At 38.0% G+C, this 26,698-nt stretch overlaps 1 long non-coding RNA gene across 2 annotated transcripts; it reads left to right on the top strand.

Moving 5' to 3' along the window:
* LOC107077894 (uncharacterized) lies at positions 1 to 26,607 on the top strand. 2 transcript variants are annotated; one of them, XR_001478869.2, is made up of 4 exons: positions 1 to 773; positions 8,295 to 8,347; positions 22,467 to 22,602; positions 24,575 to 26,607. It is a non-coding gene; the product is annotated as an uncharacterized lncRNA (long non-coding RNA). The 2 variants fall into 2 exon arrangements; XR_011192108.1 differs by having other exon boundaries at positions 17,782 to 22,602.
* Positions 26,608 to 26,698: the final 91 nt, after the last annotated feature.

Below are 26,698 nucleotides of genomic sequence, written 5' to 3'. Positions count from 1 at the left end.
TCCTCTCGGTTTCCAGGGCAACGCTCCAGCTGGAACCGGCTGAGAAACCAGTTTGCTCTTGCTGCGTTTCAGGCCACATGCTCCGAGAAACTGCTCACTTTATGACATCATACAGAGACGGAACTCTTAAAGTGGGTAAAGGAGAAGGAAAGTTTTCTGGCACGTCTCAGACTTGACAAAGAAAAGTACATTTTACGGGAACAGTAAACCATTACCGGTGCTCTGCTTTTACGTTTACCATCGGAAATGATTGTAGTTATTTAAATGAGGAGTTCTATAAAAATCTGAAGAAATGTGCTGCCCCGCTCATTAAATGTAAAGAAAATTTGATAAAAAACGGACCTTTTCACGGTTGCCTATGGTACTAGGTGTTACACAAATTGGGCTGGTACTGATAATGACGAGCATTGTTCTGTGGCTGAAGCATGTGCCTCAGTGTATCTGAGTGTCCGAACTATGCAGATAGAATCACGACTGAAGTATCCCATTGCCTCAGGGTGGTTGAGTATCGCATGATTTTATTAAAACGGGGTTTTAACCGTACATAGGTCCCCACCTTTAGTAATGCGAAAAGGAAGGACGTGTTTTCTTCGTCCTTGTCCTAATGAATTCAAGTCAGATTCAGCCAGATAAGGACCTCCCTTCAGCCTTGGTGTGAGAAAGGAGACAACCAGTTCCGTCCTGAATGTGCAGGACAACACCTGGAAACAACACGTTTCCCAACACGTTGGGGCGTCTGCACTGAATTATTCTGTTACTCAACTCCTGTAACTGTAAGTATTATGTAACTGTTATTACAAAAAAATGTCCTGCAAATTGTGTGGAGATTTTATAAAAGGGTTGCACCAATGTTTTGCCCCTTGATATGTCGGCGTGCTCTTTGCAGATGGGGCAACTCCCACTGATAAATGTGTCCCTGTGCTTACAACACTGTTGGTGTTATTTCCTTTGCACCTGATAAAAGGCAGCTGCACATCCTTTGAGAGCACTTTCAGTGCTGATTGTCACAACAAAAGACACTTGAGAGCATTGGTAGTTACATGCAAAAGGTTTGGCTATAATTAGGCTAATGTCCTGGAAATGTGCAATTTTAACACTGTTATGGTGGTTGTTTATGATTTAACACTCCTTTTGTTTCAAGAGGCTGCCAGTGTCGTGGTTATACACAGACTAATACTTAAATGTCACAGCAAAAGATTTTTGCAGTACTTGTGAATTGGTAATGCAAGTTGATTTATGAAGTTCCACTAGGAACCTATTAGACTATGAAGGTGTGATGGGTTGGAAAACTATGCCCCTGTTGTATAACCGTCGCCTTCCGCACAGCTCAGAGTCACGCCAAGAGTTGTGGGAGTGTGATACAAGCTACCCAACCATGTGTCTGAAGCTGAAACCCTGACTTCTTTCCAGAAATGTGTGGATGAGAAATTTGGATCAATTACCAAACTACCAGACAGGCTACATGAGCTGAATGGCCTCCTGTCATGTCTATGATTTCTACGCGTGAGTCACTTGTATAAACCACTGCCACCACTTTTATCAATGTAGTGAGGCCCAGCATTTTAAGTGTGTGAGAATGCAAGAAGGCTGAAGATAATAAAAAGGTAAAATATTCATGGGACTTGAATAGGCTACAACTACAATTACAAAACTATTATAAAACTAGACTCTTAGACTAAATGCTGCTCGCCTCAGCTTTAAAACACAGAGCATGTTCTTTTTAAATGTCTAATCTAATGCAAGTCTGTGATAGTATGCAAATAACCAGTTAATAAAGTGAAGCCATTACATGATTAAAACGAGTGAAAGGCCGCGCTTTTAGAAACTGGGGGCATACTTTAGCAATTTACCAAAGCAGTGGAAGCTAAAATACCCTGACGAAAGTTGTGGCGTATACTATAAGGGCAGTCCTCTCCCCTCTGCTGTCAGTGCTGCTCACTGGGAGGTTGTGAACATTGCCCCAAAGCTTTATTTTGTCCCTTCCCTCAGCTGCCCCATCCTTATAAAGCGCCAGATGATATCACTCATTCATTGACCTTGCCTTTCAGCATATATTCTTGTAGAGTTAAATGACTTCATTGCATGTGAACCGTCATCTAATCAGTACTAATGTGTTTCTGAACTTTAGGTCTTTAGAACAAATGTTTTAAGCCCGTGGAAAAAAAAAAAATAGCCCACCTGAAATCACTCGGAAAGAAACGCTTCTTAAGAAATGACCCAGACAAGCCTGTATGTCACATGTTGCGCTGACTTTTACCAAGAAGCTTCCCTGTGTCTCCACAGTCAGATGGTGTCTGGATCTACATATTAATCCTCGTGTAGCGCAGAGCACATGGGGAGACAGACAAATGCAAAACACATTTTAAAACAAGCATGGAAAGCTCTTTTTTTTCAGAATTGAAAACCCTGGGAGTGGGAAAAATGCATATATTGGTTTTCCATACCATCGGATATCATCACGAGTTGAACCGTGCCTTGTGCAGATGAAGCCTGCTCCACAAAGAAGCAGATGAGGTCATGTTGCTAATTAAGTACATTGGTGAACAAAGCATGAGGAGGCATGAGCTGTGGAATTAGCTTTCTGTGCCACTGGCACAGCTGTCATAAACATCAAAAACTGTCTCTTTTTTACAGAATGTATTGTATTTGGCATTAGTTTCTATCAAACTGAGGCTCATCTCGAATAGTGGTGTCACGTGAAAGTATTTGTCATTGCATTCCCTAACCAAGGTGGCTAAACAGTTTACAGTCTGTTACAATGGAGGTGAGAAATGTTTGAGAAATATTGCTCACAAACAGGCATACAGTATGATAATGTGTTTTTGGGTAAACACAAGCAGAATTTAAAGTAAACACTGAAGCTCTAAAAAGAATCAACAGAAGTCATTAAATTACCATATGAAGGTATGAAACAATTGTTTTTTTTATACTGTGTCTTGTAAAGGTTACGTGAAGAAAGATTTTCAAATGACTTATATTTGTAAATATGTCTTCTTTATCACAAATCAGGTAAAGAAGTAGACAAAGTAGCCACAACATCTTTCTAATTGAGAACCTTCCTGGTTCTACTTTCTGCTTTGGAATTAACCTTTACATGTCTAACATCCCAAGGTTTTGCCATTCTTCTTTTTAAACAATGGTTCTTATGGCATTAATTTAGGTAAACTAACCAATGTTAATTTAACTGTATTGAATACTGGTTTTGAATAAGTGTACATACCCCTCAGTAAGTAGTTCATGGAAGCACCTTTTGCTTGAATTACTTGAATAATTCTTTTTGGATAGGTCTGTACCAAAGTAGCACACCCAGATTTGACTGTGTTTGCCTGTTCCTCCTTATAGAACTGTTCAAGATCAGTCAGATTAAGAGGGGACTGTTGATGGACTGCATCCTTTAAGTCATTCCACAGATTTTAAGTTGGATTTAGGTCAGTGCTCTGAGTGGGCCACTCCAGGACATTTACCTTTCTGTTCTTTAGCAACTCTACTGTTGCTAAGGCTGTGTGGTTATGGTTGCTGTGATGATGAAAGGTAAACTTCCTTCTCAATTTCAGCTTCCTTGCAGAGGGCAGCTAGTTTTCTTTAAGAATCCATCTGTATTTTGCTCCAACCAGTTCTCCTTCGGTCCTGACCAGTCCAGAGTCTTTGCTGCAGAGAAACACCCCCATATCACAATGCTCCTCTACCGTGCTCTACAGTAAGGATGGTGTTCTGTGGGTGATGTGCTTGCTTTGTTGGGTTTTACCAAATGTAACATTTTGCATCGAAGCCAAAAAGTTCCATTCAGGTTTTATCAGACCACGAAACATTTTGTCCACGTGGCTTAAGAATCTTCACATTTTCCATAACTCAAATGTTTCACTGTGGGCTCTTTTTTCAGTAATGGCTTTCTTCTGGCCACCCTCCCGTACAGCCCACACTTGTGGAGAGCTTGGGATATTGCTGTGACATGTACACACTGACTAGTGTTTCACATACGGTATAGGCGTACAAGTCCTCAGCTGCCATTGGATTCTTGGTGGCATCTGATCAGTCTCCTTGCTCGGTCATCCATTTTGGAGGGACAGACCTGAGCAATTCAAGGCTTTGTTGGTGCCATATACCTTCTGCTTCTTTATGATGGTCTTGACCGTGTTCCAAGGGATACATAATTATCAGGGCAGAGCGGTGGCTCTGTGGCTAAGGATCTGCACTTGTGGCTGGAAGGTTGCCGGTTCAAATCCCGCGGCTAGCAGATGAATCCTTCTACGTTGGGCTCCTGAGAAAGGCCCTTAACCCCAACTGCTCCAGGGGCACTGTACAATGGCTGACCCTGCGCTCTGACCCCAAGCTTCTCTCCCCGCCTGTGTGTCTCATGGAGGGCAAGCTGGGGTATGCGAAAAGATGAATTCCTAATACAAGAAATTGTATAGGGCTAATAAGGTGATCTTATCTATCAGGCTTTGAATGTTTTTTCAGTAATGAAATGGCAGTAATGCCACAACTTTATTCCAGAGATCTTTTGATGGCTTCCTGTTGCTCGTAGTTGGCTCTTTACTTTGAGGTGCACTATCCAGCAGAGTAGGCCAATAGGTACAGCTGATTTTATTCTGTATTCTTCAGGTTGCTATAGTTGAACACAGGTGGACACTAATTACCTTGTTGTGTGATTTGTAAAGCAATTGGTTACACCCAAGCAAATGTATAATTGCTATTACTAAGAGGTCTGGAAACTTACCCAACCCATTTTTCTCAGTTTTCATTTGTAATTATTTTTCAGAATGTTTGAACATTTGATTTTTGCCTGGAGGTTACTGTATGTGTTACAATAAAGGAAAACAAAATCTGATTTAATGTGTCTTGATTTCACTCTGTTAGGCCACAAAATGTGTTACTTGATGTGTAGACTTTCTATTGGCATTGTATGTCATGGTCAAGTATATTTGATTAAACGTTTTTAGAAACATTAATTAATCTAGTAAATGAATTCGTGAAGAGAAGTGGTTAGAATGAAGGGGTTTTTAAAATTTGTCTTCAACTACATATATAGGTCCCTTCAAAATGTAATTTTAAATTATATGTGATCTTTCAGAATGAATCACAGACTGAGCACAGAAGCACCTTCTTAGTGGCTGAGCTGTAGATTCAATACCATATATTGAACCATTCAAAGATGATGGCTCTGCACTTTATTTTTATTGTCGTCACCAGATGTGAAGCATCATGCCTCGGAACATGGCTCAGTAGAAATGACTGTTTGTAAGAGAACCAGGAAGGTTCTAGCAAAAAGGATGTCTCCCCCTCTGTGAAGTGGGGAGATTAATCTTTTTTCCTCTGATATCTCTTTTTTAGAACTGGGCAAAGGGTGGCTTCCACATTATTTTAGTCAGAAAATTTTAAGAAGCTTAAGTTTGGTTACAAATTATTTTTATTTGAAGCTAACACTAATAAGCCCACACCCAGGTCTGCGGACAATGACGGAAGAGCATGGAATCGGCATTCTTGACATGTCATCACTATTGCCAGCGACCTCAGTCTATCAGACGTTTTGTATAGGAACTGGACAAAAAAGATCAGAAGCATAAGCAATACAACCTGGAGGAACTGGAGATTTTCTGCACAGAGAAGTGATCAAAAATCTCTCTTTTTGACAGATAAGCTGTTGATGTAATTTGCTGCAAATAAGTTATACTTTTTAAAATTCCTTTATTTTACCAGAATGGTGAAAAGCTAAAGTCCACCCCAGAGCTCACCCTGGTTTCCTTGGCTCTCTAGCAGACTAGAGAGCCTGTGGCTCCCCTCTCCTGGATGGAGAGTACAGGTCCATCACAGGGATTACCCTAACAGCAATGTAGGTGGCTACTTCTATAGCCAGATGGATTGGAGCACCTGGAGTGCAGTAACTTACACATCGTTACAACAGCAGTGCCAGCAGCGGGGTCTTGAACACAAAACCTGCTAGATAAGGGTCCTGCAGATCACGCACTATGCTACACCACCTCTGTTTTCCAAATAAGTCTGGAAAATCATTTATACATCAGGGCTTTTACTATAACAACTTGAAGCAACTTCCTGAAAAGTATAGCAGTAACAGGATCTGGACCGCTAACTCTCTGGAATCTGTAGTGCCTAACCAGCACTCAGAAATGCAACTTTGTACATGTATGAATGCATTCACACACTTTTGTTGTGATATCAAATTATTAATGATATGAATAAAAAGTGAGCCATACAAACATATGTAAACAATAAAAATGTAGTAAGATTTAGTACAGTAAATGGTAAGAGCAAATTCTTAACATTATATACAGTATATACAGTATTAATTAAGGCAATTATCTTTCAGACATAATTCTACCATGTGTTTCTTCTTAAGAATACATTGCAGGGTTACATTATGTTTAAGAGTTTAAGGACAAGCAATTGCTATGCCTAGTGAGAATGTGAATAATTATGTTTCACCCTTTCACAGTGCTAGATAGCAAAACCATCAACATTTGACTTCACACATACAAAATCTAATTCAGCTACACTTCCACAGGCAGCTGTTTCTGAATGGCATTCCTGGTAAGAAATACAGTATACACAGTAAGCCTGCTTCACTGGTCAAAGTTAACCCAAGATCCACTGATGAGCCCTGAAAGGGAGCAAAAGCTCTCTATGGTAGCTAAGGTTGACTTTATACAAGGAAGGTGACCTTTATAAGTCTGTTTAAATAAATCTGCTTCCCAGCTTTGTAGAACAGTGAGAGAAATTAACTTTCAAATTCCCATTGCTGATACAAAACAGAAATAATTTTTCATCAGTTGTATTACAGTACTTTCCATTGAAACTCTATCCAATTAAAAGGCTTGTGGCTTTTTAAAGATTACTTGTTGAAGTATTTTTGTTTTTATGTATTATTTAGACAGTTTTAACAGATATGGATGCTCTGTCTGAAATGAGCATTGCATGTGATCTTATATAATTATGATTTTTCTCGGTCTTAAGACGTTCATACTGTACGTGCATAAACACCCAAGCTGAATCACATTCCAAATCACTTGCTGCTTTTTAATTCACAGTTCACGTCTTCCCAAACACTAGCACATAACATGCTCTGTAAGCCTTGATTGTGTAACATAAGAAACATAAGCTATGATATGGTCAATGTTTGTTTGATTTCTGCAAAAGTTGTCTTGCATTAAAGCAGCTAAGCGCTATTTTGTAAATAAGCATAAAGGGTTTAATTCATTGATAAAAAAACTTTTTAAACTTACATTTGGAAAATTGAATCATAGTATGATGATTTTTAAATATATATATTTTTTTGTTGTTGTTGTTATAAAGTTTTTTGGCAAGTTGCATCATGTTTAGAACTCAGCTTTTCAGAACTGAAATACATGCTCGTATCACCTGTTTTTTCTTCCATGCACAGGCTCCCTGTGGAAGGAAAAGTGGCGTTCACCTTTAAGGTCTTGCATGGTTTGGCTCCCAGCTATATCAGTGAATGGTTATCTCCTTGTTCTGCTCATTGTTTGTTAAATTGTGGACTCTGGCACTCTTTCATTTGCCAAAATACGGTTCCAAACAATGTGCTATTGCCATAAAGCAGTTGAATGAACTCTCAATCCATCTAGCAAATCAATCCTTACCTTCACATCCTATAAAACTTTAATTCTGTCCAGTTTATGTTTTTGTTTTCAGTTTGTTTGAATTTCAGTACCTTGAGATGTCCTTGTGTAATGAAAAAAAAGACTATCATTATTCTCAGCCTAATTCCATCAAGGCTGTATTGCACAAACCCCAGAAATTCTATGATTTAACATGGGAAAATCATAATCCAACTATTTAAAGCCAGCAGGTGTTCTGTACTGGGGAAAGAGGATAGGATCATGAAAGGAAATGAATAGACCCACTTCCTATTTTCTGTGAGACAGTATTTGTAATAATTGAAGAGGAGAATATCAGAATGAGAAATTTTAAAAATGAGAGGAGGCCATATACCCCATCTTGCCTGTTTGGTGGTAGTAGTATATTGATCTGAGGATCTCATCCAGCCATTTCTTGATAGAAACCAGGGTTTTGACTTTAACAACATGGCTTGTTCCACACTCCCTTACCTTTAGGGATAAAGCAGTACTCCCTGCTCTCGGTTTTAACAGTTTTATTCATTCTCACTTCCATCTGAATTAATATTATTTAATTGTGGATGGGAATTTGCAATTATTTTGTTTTATGGTGATAATTCTGTTATTTATAGAAGACAAATCTGAAACTCTCAGAACTAGGCTTCAATCAAGTCTGACTTTGTCCTTTTCGATATCTTTGCCCAGGAAGAGGATTTCAGCAGAACATGGCCAGGGCAGCCACAGCTGAGAGATCTCTGGTGAGTCAGTAAATAGTGGGAACAACGGCTGCTGTTGATCTTCAGAGATATAATGGGCGCAGAAACAAAAGGAATTAAAGTCCCTGCCAATTAGAGGTCAAAAGCCCTTGAACCAGTTATTGAAGATGACATTACAGCACATGTAGGGGAGAGATGGGTATCTAGAGAGTGTGTCCTCACTAGATTTAGCTTTGACTTTTCAAGAAGCAATTGACATAAAACACAACACCTGCCATATTGACTTGGACATGGTTCAAGTAGAGCATGCTGATATTGTCAACATCATATTATAAAAATATTAAATAGAAAGCTGTAGCTTTGAACCAGTGTCCTGGAGAATTAAAAAACCTCTATACAGGCACAGAAACTCCACTCTGAGTATTGCCTTCAGTGATCTTTCTGAGTAGACAAGACAACCATGCATGGCTGATCATATAAAGTATGGCTAGAGGAAATATTTTATGGTTAATAATGCCTAGCCAAAGCTTTATTCTCTTCAAAGGCATCCTTTCAACAGCCCGTATTAAACAGCTTAACCAGACCATCCATTATTTTTGCTCAGCTAGAGTCACGACATTGGCCATTGTGGAATAAAGATGGGAGCAGCAAAACAGTCACTCTGTATATACTGTAGGAGCAACTGTTTGACCAAATCAGATGTGAGGGTGTCCTCATTCCAAAGAGAAATTCACTGGGAATAAAGCCATCCAATAATTGTATGTGTTTGGGGATGTTTATTTGAGTGTTTAGGTATGGTAAGATTTGGCTTAACCCACTTGGACGAGGGTCAGCCTCTCGGCTACAGGATGAGTGAGAGTGAGCAGTCAGCAAGGGGCAGCTGCAGAGGTGGAGATGGGGTGAAGAAGGTATGCTTGAGATGAAACGTGAAAAGAGGGATTGTGTTTAATATACATAGCTTTTGAGAAATGGCGTCAGAAGTGGTTAGAACAGCTGAGTTCAAAGTGACCTGGTTGAGAATTTCAGTTGAGAGTGTCGATGTTTTATGCTAACACCCCATAAAAAACTAATATCAACCAAAGTACCAGAAGGAAAGTGGTCAAATGGTGATTAAATGTGTCTAGTCAAGCAGGAATCAAGTACAGTGTAGTAAAACAAGGAATAAACATAAAAACATTACATAGAAATATCAGGAAAATGCAGTTTGTTTCAACAGTGTAAGATTTATGTGAAATTTTAAACAATAAATTATTTCTGAATGTATAATTTATATTAAAAAAACTACAAGCTCAGTGAGTTAAAATCTGTGTGTTAAATGTTCCTAATTCATATCTTACAGCACATCTGCTGCTTTCTTGGGTTGAATAAATATTTCCTAATTTATCATATGTGAAGAATGCTGTGCAGAAGAATGATTTAACTCTACATTTTATTAGTTTATTGTTACCCATAGCCACTGTCCTCTTAAATTTAATGAGTGTTTTTTTTTTAAATAAAACCAATAGAAGAGCTATTGGAACAAAACACTTCTCATGCAGAAGATAACCATTATCTGATTAAGTGATTTACTCAACCAGCTGCTACTAGGTAATTTACATTGGCAGACAGGTCAAAGTTTCAATTCAATCAAAGTTTAAATAGCATAAAATAGCCAAATGAATGTCCACCAGAAAGTGGCTAGATTTTAATTACAGGGATGTTTTTTTATGTAATTTAATTTAATGTCATGAAGAGTTGTATGTCATGAAAAGATGTAATTTATTTCCAAATCATTTTAAATGCTGGGAGCAAAGTTATTCCAGTCTCTTGCTCAACTATACAATGTTTCATTGTATCATCAAGAAACTTGATAAGTAGTACGCAGAGTTAAGAGATAGAAGAAATATGATCTTGGCCCCTATCCCATTTCCTAATTTTCACATGGTTGTTCTTGTACAAGAGAAAGGATTTGTTTGGCCTGTTTTGATGTACATGTTGGCAAGCTTTCTCATTTTTCCTGAAAAGGCTTTTATTTTATGGACTTGTTGTGGTAGGAACAGCTTCAGAACATTGTTAGTTTTTGCTGAGGTTAGTGACTTTCTAGTAACGCAGTGCTCACAACACTGTGGAAAGAGACCCTTTTTACTAACTTAACCTCCTAGCTCCCACTCCTCCACCATCAATTTGCGATCTCTAACTCAATGTGCGATGCATTGCCTTTTTAAAATGAATAACCTTGGAAATGGTGTTTTGTAGTGGAGAACTAATAACGTACCTATTTTTCTCTCCTCTATACAGTCAGCTAGAGTTATTGATTATTTTGTGATAGGTTTAAGTGCTCCAGTTCCTACCGTAAGATATTAGTCTTTCATTATTTATTGTGGTCTATTTCCAGCAAGTTGGAAGTACTGTATAGCACAGTGCTGGGAAAGGACAAGCACTGCCTCCTGCACATTAACCAGATTTACTTCAGGGCTTGGAAAAAAAGGCATCATGTTTGTTTTTCCTCTAAACCAATGTGATGAGGAAACAGTGACAGTCTATTTCTATTTCTTTTGTTGTGTCTTTCCAAAGAATGAGAGAACCAGCACATGGTTTTGATATATAGCTGACATGAGCAAAATTAACAATGATATAATTCAATTGGACAAAAACCAGTTACTGCTAGAGCATGAAATAGTAGATATACCTGTTGAACCTGGCCATTTAAATACACGATGTAGGGAGGGACACAAGTCTAAACAGAAATAACAAGCACTTTTTCTTGTATGTAGTTTTGATAACACAAGTGACATATTGGCAAGGTGAATGTCCAAAGGGAAAGTCTCATAATGACCATGTCATCTTATGCAAACACTTAATCACTAATGCAGAAAACACTCCTACCTGTAAGTGCAGTAAAAGTGGTGATTGTGTATAATATATCAATTATATATGATAAAAATGTAAGAAAAGTGTTTGAATTTAGCAGTGTACTTGAATGAGGTGTGTACTGTAAGAAATGTATTTAAATGATATTAAATTATGTAATGGTAGAAAATTGTAATTTGTATAATTGTAGGACGGTCTCCAAAAAAAAGATCTCAAAACCTTGACAGTCTCCTTGTGGTTTCAGAGATAGAGTTCCTGAGAAGAAGGTCTCATTAGCATAACGTCTTGGCTCCACATTTGGACTCTATGGCAGTAATACACCAAAAAAACACATTTTCTGGGTAAAAAAGTAAAACATAAACGACAAGAACTTAAAAAGGTTACATATTAGGGGAAACCATCCGTTCTCACTTTCATTTTGTCTTCTCATAGATCAATTCTTATACATTAACATCACACTACAGACTTGCAGACATCAAATCTTTAGTTTCCCAATGTAAACATGTATTAACAAAGATGAATAAAATGTATTTCGTTAGTAAACAAATCTGCATAATAACAAAAAAGAAATAGGACTAACATAAAAATGAATCCTTTCTGTGCTCTGACCTACTGTACATCAGAGCACAGCTGGGGTACACACTAACTTTCAGCATTTGACCAGCATTGCCAAGGTGTTAGTCCAGAAACTGGCAAGAACAAGCTGACCTGCATCAACACCAGTTCGATGACCCCTGTGAATTCCACAGGCAAGCGCTGTGCACTGGTGTGATATACAGCAGCTCTCTTTGGCTTGTTGGTGCTGAGCTAAGAACTGCAATGCGGTGCATCATTGGAAACTTCCCCCCCCCCGCACCAACACCCCTGGCTGTGTTAGCTGTCTCACACTGCACCCCTGTCCATATTCTGTGGATAAGCAGTCTTCCAGGAATGTGCAGAAAATCAAGGAAAACAAAGTCTTCCCATCCACCAGCACCTCAGTAGGGCCCCATAAAGTTGCACAGGCCCTTTTTCACCCATATAAAGTTTAGAAAGCAAAATGGAGCCCACAAGAAGTCACAAACAAGTGATATTAAGCTCTTGAACTCTGGCAAACTCTTGAAATGAAACAACTCTTCCAACTGTCCCCTAAGACAGGGATAGCACCAGGGACTCTAAAGTTGCTAACATACTGTACTACCCTTCCATAAACAGATTAGTGACCTTATTAATTCTAGGTGATTAGTGTTCACCTATACGGAAATATTATCCTAAGAAATAACATGGATTTAGCTAAGATAGGTGTTTCCTAACCAACTTGTTGAAGTTTATTGAACCAACTACACGGTAATGGATGTATACAGAACATATGATATGTTGCGTTTAGATTTTCAGAAGGCTTTCGATAAAGTTCCTCATAACTACAAGTGTGAACAATCTGCTTTGCGTATTCTGCTTTTCACGGAGGAGATTACCAGCCGGTAATTGCCTTCGCTACCACTTAAAGTATCTGCCAGTCTTCAGCAGTGCCAGAGAAGTAGACAGCAGCCTGACGTCAAATCGGGCTCCGTCCCGAGCGTGGCCGTCTGTCAGCTGTCCTCCGAATCCTCTCAGGATCGTCCTCTTGGGCCCTGTTTTCGAGAACCACTCCTCAACCACCTCACAAGCCAAAACGATGCAGCTGCACTGGGCTGGTGGCAAGGAACTATGGGGAAAGAACTGATGTCTAACGTATAAAAATAATAATAACCTTTACACCACAGTAAGTCGGGCTGTCTAACTTCTGACAATGAATTGAATGTTTTTTTTTGCTGGTCTTCTGTGCTGGTTCACTGAAGAAAATGTCAACATGAAAAACTAACAAAAAAATATGCATACCAATTTTTTGTTCGATATTCCTATAGCCAGGGGCATTGATAGTTTACTATTTTGTTTTTTCCTTTTTGTCCTTTTTTTTTCTTTTCCTTTTTGTCTTGACAGTTCATTTCTTGGGAAAATTTCATTCACAACGGGTTGCAATAGATGTCCCTTTGAGAAGACTAGGGAATCGTTAGCTATGGTTTTCTCTTTTTCTGATTTAATGATGGTAACATTGGTATATTTTTTTTTCAAAGGAAAGATAACTCAGCACTTAAGAGTATCCTAATTGTACTTGATTTAAGGTGTTAAAAAGAGTCTCAATATAGTAATTTGTCTCCTGAGGTAAATAATCCCAACAACTAACATATGCTGTATTAAAGCCTGTGGCTATTTTCAGAGTTATACCGTGAGACAATAACTGTTTTGAATTACTGCTCAACAGGAATGTTGTTTTGTATTGTTTGATAAATACTTAAAAATTAATTTCCTTTCATGACTCCTAAATCGATTTTTGTTTTATGTCTGAAAAACTAGAAATTATTGATTATTTTGGACTGTTATTGATTCAACAAAGCTTTGATTGCCAGTCCCCAGCAACAATATTGATAACACATTATTGCACAGTGCTGGGAGAATGCAGACATTATCACCAAAGCCAAGCTGCAGTTCTTTATTACACACCCACAGCACATTCCATGAGCTTCAGTTATCGGGTATTTTATTCAGCATCTCCCTCTACATCAATTGGTTGATTCAGAGTAGGAACAGCTTCTTCTCTTTCCTTTATGTATTGAAGCATTTAATTATAGATTTAATGCCAAACACAAATCCATTCTTTTTAGTACATTTGCCTGTTTTCCTGCATTCAGAAACCTCTATCATATTATTCCAAGAAGTAGGTGTACCTATTGTGTGCTCTTTCAATTGCTAGAAGAAAAACTACAATCCATTTTCATAAGACTTTAAATATAACACCTGTATTGCATATGTGGAATTAAGTGGTCTAACTATTGTTTGAATACAACGTAATGGTTAAAAGTACCATTCTGAAGCTGAACATAACGTGTGTGAGCCATGTGACACAAAATAACTGGGTGAGTGTGATATGGTGTGATGTTTATAGATTTTTTTCTGTTTTGTATTGGAAAATAAGAGCATCACTCAAGCGTGTCAGCACCTTGATGCCACTATGAAAGGTGTGTTTTCAAATGCTTCTGTCATGGTACCACTATCTCCGACGTGCAGTTCAGGATCATGTCGGCATATAATCTCCAGTTGACCCAGTTTTTTTTGTCTGCTAATGTCTTGCCTCTCGTTTGCCACATGGCTCTATGTGCATATGGACTCCTGCAGTCTTGACAGAACAGCTCCGGGGAAGTACAGTTGCCCGCTTTATCACTCAAGAACTTCATCTCCACAGGAACTGATTTTCTCTAAAAGGTATAAGTAAAACTGGCCCCCTGAAGTTTTCAGGAAGTAGAAAAAAATACTCTCCACTCAGACAACAACACCTTTGACTATTAGAGGCAACAGCTGCACTGATGGGGGAGCTTGCTTCTTTCACACAGTTTATCTCTCTAGGCTAAATGTAACTTTAATTCACAAAAAAAAAACGGCAGCAGATTGTGCGATGGTGGAACCATTTCTTGAATTTTGTGAAAACTCTGGCTGAACCAACTTGGCTGAGGGGCAACCTCCTGGCCATGAAACGGGGGGGTAGGACCCCCAAGCTTGGTGAAGAGGTGACCAAGAGGCTGCTGCAAAAGAAGAGATGGGGTGGAGGGATCCACAAATGAGAGAGGAAGAGGAGAGGGTGATGCATGGTATACAGTATATGTGAACTGAGGCAGTTACGTCAGGATTAGTTGTGAGTTGCAGCAGCTTGCAGCTTACCTTGCGCAGTCATTCTTCAAACAATCATATAATCATTGGTGGTTGTGCTTGTATTCCCTGTGAAGACAGAGCGTGGGTTTCCAAATTCCATATGCCATTCAGTTGTCTTTTCAGTGAGATAAACTAGTTGGTATGCTGGAACTTGGAAACTGGAATACACTGCATTTTAATGAATGGTAAGGCTACACTATATATTCATCTATTCACATTTGGTGGGGCAACCCACTCGTGGAACTTTTGTTTCACTAGGCTTGACACGCAGTTTTCAGAGCTATGCACTTGCAAGAGCAATCTGAGTGAAGCACCTTGCTCAAGCACCCTGCAGTCCAGAGGCCTGACCACTACTCCACGCTACCTGTACCTTTCTGCATCATTTTATGGGGAGAAGAGTGAATTACTTTCTGTTTTCCTTCAGAAAACCTGGATAGACTTTCACGTGGAAACATTTCTCTGCCACTGTTACCTCAACTTTCCCATGAATGCAGGAGATTGCCTTCCAAATAAAACCACTTCTGGGATTTACTTCAAAGGCATTAATTAGCCTAATTTTGTGACTCGTCTTTTTAAATTAATGAGACTAAAGTAGTTTGACGTATTTTTCTTTAAGCAAATCCCTTTTCACATTATTTACCTTACTAACAGTTTTAATATGAAAATGCAATAAAAGAATCAGATAATAGAAGTGGAAATCAGTGAGAGTTTATGCATTTGTTGATTGTGATGTAACATGAGGTCAATCAAGTTTTACTTCCTTTGCAACTAAAAAGAATAACACTATATAACTCCCACCAAAGACTACCATTCAATTTCATTTTTCACTCCTGTTATATTACAAATATTTGGGATATTTTGAGATAAATCTTGTACTGATTATTCCATTCTGAGATATATTTCAGGAGGGCTGTCCTGGTATTCCCAAAGTTCTGAGTATTGGTGTTTATACACACAAAAGAGGTGGCAGCTGGAAATATCCTGCTAAATCGCTTTACAGTCTTTGGAAAAGTATGTGTAGTTCAGCAGAGTGGGTGGGTGAGAAAGGATCATTTCAGGCCTTGTAAAGGCTTTAATGCACCACTGGACTGTGATTTCAAAGTGACTTTGGAGTGATTCAACCTATTTTGCAGACAATATTTTTATAACTTACGAATGTTTCCACCATTTTCACATAGTATTATTTCATAACTATGGCTATTATCCAACCAGACGAGACAGCCTTTGAGATATAATGTGTCAGAGAACCTATGGACATTTTGGTGTCATGCCACTCCAGAGGGTGAAAGACTGTTATTGCAATTAAAAATGCCATTTTAAAAGATTTAGAAGCTGTGGTGGATTCAACCATCTTAAACATGTATATAATGATTCACTTATTCTACTTTGTTTAACCTCCTCCTAGCCAGGTTCTGCTTTTAGGTTATTGACTAAGCTGATACCAAAATCCACACCTGTCCTACAAAGTAGTTTACTTCTACCACAGGGTAGGTTTTATATTTACTTCAAAGATGTGAAAGACATTTACAAACTTTAGAAATATTTACAAAACACTGAAAACCAGAGCAGTGTGCAAATTTATTAGGATATATGTACAGTAGATGTGTCTATTGCTGAGCTTTGCCAAGTTTCATTCACATATTACTTACTGTAGGTTACATAATAGTGATGACTCATCTAAGATTAACCTAACTAAGAACAGCAAAAATAAATGTATATGTTAATTTCAATGATTTATTATTACACCTTTGGCTCTTTGCCTGATTAGGCTGGGTCTGAGCATGTCACTTTCTGGAATAAAATACAGTGTTGCTTACTTAGAACCATAAAGACACTTCTAAAAACTGCTCTGAATCTGGGGATTTACACTGTATTGTAGTGTAGGTGAAATTGACTTGAACAGTGTTGAGACTGGAAATCTAGGAGAGTTCAGAAAAGTGTGGATTATAAAAGCTATTAAAAAAATCTGTTGTTTAATGTTATATAGTTACACACTATGTAAAACAATTCAGAACTCATTTTCATTTACAATGACAAGTTACAGAGGACAGCATTAATTGGAGCACTTTAAATGAAATACCTAGATCAAATGGGATTTGTACCTGTTATGCTCTAGTCTGGAGTCCTAAGTCCCAGCCACTACTATATATTATATATAAAACAGTAAAAATGTCTGTATACACGTTGGTATGTTCTCATCTGCATTCTCAGGTGTACATATGAATGAAAAACATTCCAATGGAATGAGTCAAGGTAACTATGTACTGTATATACAAATTATCAACATCAAATGAAAAAGAGTTTTAAAAGATACGCTGGCCATACACTGTGCTGAAAAGATCACAGAGGTAAAAGTCAAATGTTACATTCCCTCATCTAATCCAGGCTGTGGGATATATCAGGCACATAACAGAATAGTCAAATTCTCAAATGGAAGTTCCCACAGTGAGCTGAGTTAATCACAATGGTGTAAGTCCAGTATTTGCTATAGTCAGAGAGCCCGACTTTAAAACTTTCAAAAGCAAAAGTAATCTTAGCTTTACAATAAAGACTAATGGTCTATAAAATAACTTAAAGCCTCCTTATCAAAGACTTGTATAACTTACATCTACCTACTAATCAATTTCAGAGACAATCCCGAAGCCCCCTAAAGCTAATATACAGTAGGTCCATCACAAATCATACTCCTTCTCGTAATATCAAAACTTACAAAAATGTAAGCCTGCTATCAAAATGCCAGTGAAAATTCGTAATGGAAGTTTCTTGTACAAAATGATTTGTTCTTATCTTGATGTAACGAAAAAATTCACCACACGATCACTCAAACTGCCTTTTGTTTAGTTCCAATAAATGGAAGAAACTATCTACACATTTCTAAAACAGTTATTTGTTGTTTGCAACAGGGAGCATGTCGGGATTGAACAAAGGCGTAACAGAGGGAACACGCAGACGGGAAACCTTCTGAAAGAATGCCCTCTTGTTCTCACCGATTTCATGAAGATGCAATTGTGACTTGCTCATACTGTATGAGGTGCAAATGGGAAAAAAAACCCTGCTGATTGCAGTTTGAATTTCACGTTTGTCTTTTTACTTTATATGGTGGGCTGTAAAACAGAAAAGAGTAATAAAGTTAAACTTTCAGTTAGGTGCTGTGCTATAAATAAAAGTGCTGCATCACACACACACACACAGATAAATGCACACACAAGGTCAAAATGTTGCAAACCTTTAATCATGTCACTAAATCTGAAAGTCAGCATTCCAGACTAAATATAACAACACCTACAAAGCAGGGTCAGAAAAACGGTAATAAAGGGGAAAAGCCCAAATAATTGACCATTAGCTTTGCAAATCTAATTGCAAAAAAAATATTAAGGAACAAAATGGCAGGAGAAGCCTCTATGGCTATCCAGTGTACATTGTTTTGATGGCTATTTGTATAACCCCAGTAACATCATAAATAGCAGTTATACTTCCTTCTCTTTTGTTCATTTTCTAAATTCAAAATATCAAACTATTAAGCCTTGACCAGGCTGTAGCATAGTCTTCCCTTTTACAGAATGAGGATTATTCCCCAACTAGGCAAGCTGTTGTTACACATAGTGTCATGTCTGTGGTGAGACAGGGACTGCAGCAGAGCACTGTATTTTGCCATGTAAAATTGTTGCAGACTTTAGCTTGGTTTCTATTGCCAAGATGGTCAGGTTCAACCATTTGTTAATTCAACACAGAGACACTGTCATACTTTAAATGTAGTCTTTTGTGGCTTTTGCCAAATACACTGAAACCGCACTAACTGCCTTGTTCTGATATCAAACACCATTTGCAGTCTTGCCAAATCATCCTTAATTCAGGCTCAACTGGAGTCACAGGGGAATGTACTTGCCAACTCCCGCCAAAAAAGCTCTTTGACGCAATCAGTTGCTGCATCTTTCATTGTGTATACTTTTCCTTCTTTTTGTGTGAACATGATGAAATGTAGGGGCACAGTGACAGCGCAGCGAAGTCTGTTATCCTTTTCCTGGAACTAGACATCCACCATAATAGCACTAGTGCTTACAAATCATTAGCAGTTCTTTGAACCAGTCCTCCGAGTGAGGCTGACTCTGCAGGAGACAGGCTTTGACATCTCATCTGTGTAAACGGGCCTATTGAGGCAAGCAGTGGGAAAGGATTATTCTGTAAAAGCAGCTCCTTTTGTGCTAGATAACCAAACCAGCAGCAGAGTCTTTTCAGTCACTCTCAGTTTTCCAGACTCCTTCAAATCCTGTTTAACTCCCCCCCGCCTTCCAACATAGTTTCATCTCCAACATCACAAGAGAGAGCCAATGGGTTGAACGGTTGTGCACCGCAGATAAAATAAAGTCTTTAAGACTTAACTTGTAAGTTAATACAACTGTGTAAAGATGGAGCTGGCAGAAATCCTGTGAATGTCTTGTCTATCTCTGCAGATTAAATCTGCGCCTTTATATCTACCGCTATGTATTCGTGTACTTTCAGTTATTTTTCTTTTCAGATATTTTCAGTACTTTTCAGATATTTGGGTGCCTTTCAGTTTACATTTTCCAGTTTACCCAAATTGTGGTCTATTTTTTTACATTAATTAGGTGATAGGTATTTTACAAAAGAAGAGTCGCAAACAAGGCAGCTTTATAGACCCTCTCTCGGTTATCTGAAGGCAGATTGTATTCTCATTGCTGTGGTGTGCCAATCTGTTTCATAATGCCCTGTCGTGGGCATGACCTATCTTGTTGCTAAACAGAATCAAACTCACACCAAGACTGCAAAAATCCACAGTCATTTTCCCATTTAGGATACTGTTACTGGATGGTTTAACAAGCAAGGGCGATCCACTTGGAAAGTACGATTACAACCTATTCTGCACTGGAATTAGAGATTTATCACCCCATAGAAAAGAACTGAACAACTGATTGTAGGCAATTATTTTTTGTTTCTTTTTTCCAACCTTCAGGAATCTCTGTCTCAAAACAGAACTCAAGGCAAAAACAAAGAGTCTTCTTTTTGGGCCCAATATCTACTTATGTTGGTAATATACAGCATACTATATATAGTATACAGTATATACTGTGGCTTAGAACAAAAGAAGGAAAGTGTGTACCTGTGATGTACTGTAGATGACTGCAGCCAACTTTTCTTGTATATTATTTTTACAGACAACAGTACAGAAAGCCCAGGCTGCATTGCATTAGAATTTTGTTTTCCTTTTCCACAAATTCAACTTTTAACATTCATGAAAATATATCAGTATATTTGTTGAATTGTTCTCATAGGTAAAAACACACAAAAGTGAGGTTACATAACTATATACTGTAGTACTTTTTATGCAGCTACAGCCTCTTTGGTTACATTTAAATCAGGGAGTATTCTTTTCATTGCTGGAAAGTTTGAAAATACTGTACCTCAGACTTTTCCAAGGGATAGTTTAGCAAGAGACACTGTCATTAAAAAATAGCTATAAGAACACACAATATTTCCTCATGGAATGTCTGTAAGAACATTAATGGAGCATCTTGATTTGTGATACATGCACTCTCCTAGCAAAAGAGGGAAAATAACTTAATAGAAGGTCAGGTCATTTTCACAAAGGTTACAAATGAGAGATGATCACATAGCTCATTCAGTTATTAGCAGCTATTAGATCTGTGGATCATCCTGACATATCTTGGAAGAAACAAGGGTTTTGGCTTCAAAACAAAGCTGAGTACCTTGTTCCACACTCCCACAAACCTATGTTTAAAGACGTACCTCCGATTCTTAGTTTTAAATGCACTTACCTGTAGTTTCCACTTGTGTCCTTTAGTTTGTTTCACTAATGATTCTTAAGAATTCCATTGGGATGACTTTAAATGCATTTCTCTTCATTTTTTCTCTGTTCAAGATTCAAAACATTTAGTTATTTTAGCCCATTAGTGTAGGACATTCCTAGAGCCTGTGAATGCTGGCTAGCTCCTGGTTAATTTCATCTGAATCCAGAGCAGCACTATCTTTTTTTGCATTGCAGTGACCAATTTGACAAAATCAGGTGTCTCAACGGTGCTGTTCTATTTTAACAAAACATCCAATGATTTAGATTATGTTCTATAAACCCTTTCTACTCTAGAATTGTATAAATGTTCTGTTTCCCCATGCCTAGATATAAATTATCTGTCAATATAGTATTTAATAACATCTTCAAATTCAGTGTTTCCCTTTTTGAATTTGGAGTTTGTTTTCCTACCTGAATGTAATACTTTGCAGTTTTCAGCATTAAACAGTTAAGCAAGCGAATACTTGTCTACATTAAACATCAACATCTTGAATTCTAAAACCTTTTGAGCTTCCTTTGCTGCTTTTACATTATTGTCTGAAACATCTATTTTCAAAAGTTTACAAACCATACCAGAATCTAGATCCCTGATACAAATTATGAAGAGCAATGGTCCCAAGAAAGATCACTGGTACTCCATTAATCACACCACCCTAATCAGAACAGTCATCCCTTATCTGTGGTGTTCTGTATCTATTGACCAGTTTTCAATCCAAACATTTGCATTAGCTATGTATTGCCTATTGCCTGCAAATTTGTGAAATAGTCAATCCTTTATGATCAAAATTAAATATTCCACATCTTACATACTGTGTCCATTACTCTTGTTGCTAGAGTTAAAACAACACTAACATTAGTAAATGTAAACTAATTTTAAGATCTGCCTTTTCTAAAATATTTCCCTAGCATCTCTTATACGTGATTCTCTATTTAAGTTGTAATCACTGTTTCCATTACCTTACACTTTACAGAATTACTAATTACTTGGTCCATATTATCACTGTTTTTATAGATGGGCACTAACATTTATGATTCTCCAATCCACCTGTGTCTTGATTAGTTCTTGGAGGAGTTATGTTAAGAGTCAGAATAACAGTTCTTGGTTCCTTGAATTCAGTTCGTAGGATGCCGATTGGAAGAAATGTGTCAATGGCCTGTGAAGAGCAATTTTTATTTCCTTAAGTACAATACATTTAATAGAATATCATCAGATGCTAGAGATTGATCTTAGGCTTTTCTAGTGACTGTAACACATTTGTCTCTTCTACACTAATTCAGCACAGAACAGAATTGTGTTACTCCTCAGCCTGAGGCATGTTGCCAATTTCTTACTTGGTAAATACTGGAGTGAAATAATGTTGCGACATTAAACTGCAGCTTTAGTGGATGTCCACTGTTCCTGTAAGACAGAATGGGGTATGTTTAGCACTTCATTTCAAAAAGAGTATTCAGGTTCAGGAAATTAGCCTAGAGGAATCAAAACTCTTTAAATCTACATGTGGGACAGATGAATAAAAAAACATTCTAAAGTTATAGTGCCAGGAATATGCTACAGACCATAAATTACAGTTATTAAATATAATTCAACACCGTGTAATGAAATAATGAATTTATGTGCTCAAAAAGAAGTGTTATATATGGAAGAATGGGGAATATCAGTAGCGGAATAAACTGTAGACCTGGTAAATGTCAATTTTCTTATCTAGTTCATCCGAGCACCAAAAGTATGAAATGCTTGACCTTGTCTTTTCATTCTTTCAGGACAGAGTGAACCAAACAAGATGATGAGAGAACCATTAAAGAACTGTGATCTTAAGATTGTGTGTGTTGAAGTATGCTTACAGTCTGAGTCAAAAAATTTTCAACATCAGTAAAGAAGATTATGAAGGAAGGAGAAGTAGGTTTAGAAACTTAGACTTTTATTTCTTAGTTTATTTGAGGAAAGTTTAAATTTCCCATGAAAACCACTTTTTCTTTCACATGTTTTCTTAAGTTCATTGTTCCATCTTGAAATATAATTAATAGACCTAAGTCTTTTGGATGTTTTCTGTTTTCTAAATCAAACTCTAGATTTAGGGAATCAACTCCTCTAGAACACTCCGCTTCTAAATTCTCATTTTGATGTAAAGTGCAACCCCCACCCCCTTTTCCTCAATTTTCTGTGTCTCTCCAGAACATTGTATAGTCACCAATGTCCACGAAGACATGAGACCAGCATGCACTTAACTGCATTTCATATGTTTTATTTTTATTTGGTAACCACTGCTAAACTTTAGAGACTGTCTGTATGGATGAATTTGCCACGTCTGTTGCCACCTCATGCAATGGATCAGACGAATCGGCTCCAAAAACCACACCTCCTGTTAAATGAGTTAAATGAGCTAGAACAGACTTTTTTCCTCATAGCTTTCCCACGTATGCTGAGACAAAAAACGTGTTTTGATATTACTGTACACAAGTCATGGTTCCTGAGGACATGGACCACAAGCTGGATTGCTCCCATTATTATGGACACGACAGTCCACTCCAAGGGACCATACAGTACCTTGTTCTAATATTTTGGTAGGGTGGAAAATATACTTTTGTTAATGAGCTAATTTGTAACTAAAATGACACCCAAATCTAAAAAGATTCATTTTTTTTCCTTTAATGCTCAATATTCTCAGTTTTTTCATTTTGTAATCACTATGTAGATTGTGTGACTTTAATTTTTCTCATTATAAATATATTCCTAGATGTACAGTATATTTAGTAAAAACTGTACACCACTTAACACATTTTAAGAACATAAAAACAGTTCGAAGAGAGAATATGGAAAATGGCTCATCTAGTTTCTCTGGCTTATCAGTTACTAATTGATCCAAGGATCTCATCCAGCCATTTCTATCTTTATGATTCCTTATACTGAGTATTACCAGCTCTTCTAACTACTGTTTAATAGGATGCCAGTTTCATTCATCTTATAAGTCTAATGCTATACAGTATGCAATTACATTAGTGTGCGTGCAAATGACATTGTTCTTAGTTAAACAGGAACAGACTGGCATGAGGGAAGCACACCTAACTTTCGGAACAGACGTATACAACACAAAGGAAGTATTGCAATTTTAAACTGATGCAAGACATGTCTTGCCGGGACTTACAGATACAAAAGGTAAACACTTGTACAAATAAGCTTCATTACACTCCTGGCATTTTTCTTAACTCCACCCATACTTACTATCTCATATTGCCAGCACGCCTTGTGAATCTTCTAAGAGGCTGCACACAACTTTCATCTGTAAGGGAGCCTAGATCTTCTGGCTCTGCTACAACAAGCGTGCCAGCACTATGTGAATTCTAGGTTTCAGTTCTACCCCTCTCTGCACCCTTCTCCACCATTACAATAGACAATAGATGTATTCACTATTACTATTCACGCATGTCATTCAATACCAAAAAGTACTAGGGTAGTTGATTTATGGTCCAATGGAATTTAATCATATGTAAGTATTTACAGGAGGGTTCTTATACTTGTGTGAGAATGTGCAACATGTAAAAATGTCACTTGAGAACACAAGAACAGTTACGAGAGGAAGCCATTCGACGCATCTGGTAGTCAGAAGCTAATTGATCCAAGAATCTCATCCGGCCTTTTATTGAAGGAAGCCAACATATGTGCTTTAACACATGCCTTCCCTTTGTGTGTTTTTGTCAATTTGGTTCAAGCACTAAATAACAGTGGCAACCAGTCATAAAATATTAATAAGAACACCGTTAAAAATTTACAGCATCAACATCTTCTGAAACAATCAAAGACAAAGCAAGACAACCTTCTGGCCAGATAGTGTACTTTATCAGCTGTTAAAATATTCTGTTTCGCTCCACAGGCACATATGATATATTTTAGAGGATCAAAGTGGATGAGCAGCCAAGAACCGCTCAAAGCAGTTCCTCTCAGACAACACAGCTTTCCAGCTGAGCCCCTCAGGAATTCCACAGCATTTCAGGCATCTCGTGCTGCGTCAGTGGACAGTGCTCCCACGTCTCATACAGGTGACAGCTGCCTTTGTCAGGAAACTGCAGAAACTGCTCTTTTTCTTTTACAAACAGCTGCACAGTTACTCAGAAATAACCCTCTAGGTTAATCATCTAGTCTTTCTAAAAGAAGGTCACCTTCCTTTGGAAATTTGTTTAAAAATAACATTAAATAATAACACGTAAAAGTTAATTACATGTAACTGACTTCCATAATTACTTTTTGTCATTGCACAGTACTTTAAGCAGAGTGCTTTTAAACCCACAATAACATTATCATGTACTATGTACACACAGCTGTGAAAATGTCTAACAAGTTGAGAATATTCTACTAAATTAAATATTAATTTATACTCTTAACATTATGGATTATGTGCCAGTAAATGCATTCTGACAATCCAGATCAAAGCCACTGAAACATTAAAGTAAAACATCAAATGCTAGATGAGTTACTGTCTCTAATCTGCTTAAGACAGCAGACTGCACAGATTCAACTTTGACTAAGTAACAACATTTTCAACTGAATACATTTGGGCTTCCTTCAGGCCTTGTCTTGTGCTAGTGGATATCCTGGAGCATTGACTTAACTCCTGTTCTTCTTTTGCTCAGTGTAATTAGAACAGTACTTGTGTATCCAGACAGTGGTTATGAAAATTGCTCTGGCTGTGCCACTACATGCATAAACTGGAGCAAGTTCCACTAATTGAAAGACCTCAATTTCTTTCAGGGATAAGATCAAAGTGGAAAGAAAGAGAAAAGAACAGAGTGCGTAATAAATTCACAGGCATCCACCAAAGCCAGTCTTGGCTGGCTTTCGTCTGCTATTGTTTTCACAGAGAACTCTCTTCTTGGGCACAATACAAACACTGTTACCTAAGAATCACTGTGATGCAGATGGCATCAGTATCCATATTCAAAAGAAACGTCACTATTCCCAGATCAATCTGAGCAAAAGAAATAGAAAAGAGCTTCGTGCCTCATTAGTTGTTGTATTGTTTTTAGCACCAAAGAAATCAGACAAGAGGTGCTGCTCCATCTCTACATAAAAGCAGAACAGCGTTAAAGACAACACATCTAAGTTTGTTAATGTGGCTGCATGACTGTGACCAAGAGGCAAGTTAATTTTTCGTCTTTTTTTATATAGCTGGCACTGTGCCTTGGCCTATATAAAGGGGGGATTTATGTCACAGCAGATGGTCTTACTTGCTGTCTTTTATAAGTAGATCTTGTAAACAATCAGTTTATGTAAAAACAGAACTTGTGCGTAGTACATCATCAGTTTTTGATGGTCACACTGGGGGATTAAGTGTTCACTTCTAAGAATCTTCTCATTAATATCCATGTCAGTGCAAGAATCTTACTGAAAAACATCTATGGCATGCTGCGTCTCCATAACCAAATGGTTCCGAGACTTTTATCATCCATGGCAGACACTGGAGAATGCGTTACAAATTTCTTTTCCCTTCTGTGCTTTTTAAAGAAAGCCATGCTTCCCGGTGACAGCAGCTGTCTGTCTTTACCCAATTCATAATTCGTAGGTGAGGCAACCGTGGTGACATTTTCCATGACCTTGTCCCCAACCAGAAGGAAGCGGAATGATTGCTGGGAAGTGTGTCTTTTCCAGGGAGGAGAGCGGGATTCCAGCTTGTTGTTTCCATGCAGAAGGAAGCCACAGCTGGGCGTCCGGAAGGGAAAGCAGAAGCCTCAGCATAGCCTACTGCTTTTATCCCCGGCAGGGAAGGCAAGAGCAATCTGCATAAATCAACTCCTGACACGTGTGCTCCGAAAGACGGGCACTCCACCCACCCTCCCTTGTGCTGAAGACTCTCTCCAAATCGCCCCCCAGGCCCCAGACTTCCTCCCCTCCGTTTGAAACACCGACCCATCAAGGACTACACTTCCACCTACCAGCTCAAAGATCACATCCTGTAGCTCACAGCTTCAGACCATCACAATGTTCGGACTTCCAAAGCAGA

The sequence above is a fragment of the Lepisosteus oculatus genome, chromosome 2 (genome assembly GCF_040954835.1).
Source record: "Lepisosteus oculatus isolate fLepOcu1 chromosome 2, fLepOcu1.hap2, whole genome shotgun sequence".
In the NCBI taxonomy this organism is placed as follows: domain Eukaryota; kingdom Metazoa; phylum Chordata; class Actinopteri; order Semionotiformes; family Lepisosteidae; genus Lepisosteus; species Lepisosteus oculatus.
Note: the sequence above shows the minus strand (reverse complement) of the source record. Positions and strands in the feature narration are given on the sequence as shown.